Source organism: Octopus bimaculoides, chromosome 12 (genome assembly GCF_001194135.2).
Source record: "Octopus bimaculoides isolate UCB-OBI-ISO-001 chromosome 12, ASM119413v2, whole genome shotgun sequence".
NCBI lineage: Eukaryota > Metazoa > Mollusca > Cephalopoda > Octopoda > Octopodidae > Octopus > Octopus bimaculoides.
Genome location: NC_068992.1, coordinates 63,124,708 through 63,125,834, shown reverse-complemented (window position 1 = coordinate 63,125,834; position 1,127 = coordinate 63,124,708).

Sequence of the window (1,127 nt, the reverse complement as noted above, 5' to 3'; positions counted from 1 at the left end):
AATACATTATGTATATATATATATATATATATATATATATATACGTACAAGCGCTAATCCGTATAGACAGACAGACGCACGTATATTAAACAGTCTATCCATATTTGTATATGTATGTGAATGTATGAATGTATGTATGTATATATAATAGTATCTATATCTGTCTGTTTGTATGTATGTATTTACCTATCTACCAACCTACCTACCTACCAACCTATCTATCTATCTATCTATCTATCTATCTATCTATCTATCTATCTATCTATCTATCTATCTATCTATCTAATCTATCTATCTATCTAATCTATCTATCTATCTATCCCACAAAATTTCAAGCCTTGTGCCTACAGTATAGGGTGTTCAAAAGTCTCTCCGCAGTAAATTTTTTTTTCATTCTGACTCTCCCAGAGTCAGACTCTCCAAGATGCATTTCAGAACATATGTAGAAGAGTCAACTGCTATATATTGAATATGGAAGACGACACTTTCAACACCTCTTATAAAGTATTTTAATGTCTTGTAAAATCTAATCTATTCTTTTGTAGTCTTATACCATCTTATAAATATTTATTTTGCAATAAAACACTTACTGCGGAGACTTTTTGAACAACCTGTAGAAAGGATTATTTTTTATTTCTATCATGACTTTTATATCTCGTTGGATTTGAGCTATTTATGTGTATGATAAAAAAAAGATTGTTGCAGTCAGTGAGGGCGAGCGAGGGGGTTGATCCATAATGCCAAAGATGTCAAGAAAGATTGGCTAAAGGATATGAGAAAAATTCTAACGCAGGTGAGGGGCGAAGGTGTTGAGGCTAGACAGACGCTGTCTCCGTAGCAATTGCATAGCACAGTGTGGGGCCAGTAACCTGTAACAAGATCCGAGACCTAACAGGTCAAAGAAATAAGTTGGTGTGGCAAGGGTCTATTCAAGTTCCAATAAATATATAATAAGAATATTTGTAAAACAGGCCCGCTAATGAAAAGCAACAGGATGTGGACAAAGGAAAGCGAAGAAGGATGAAGGTGTTCAACTGAAAGCTACGACGGATTTCGAGGAAATGTTTTATACATATATATCTAAATACACATACATTATACACGCACATGCATACGGGTATACGTAC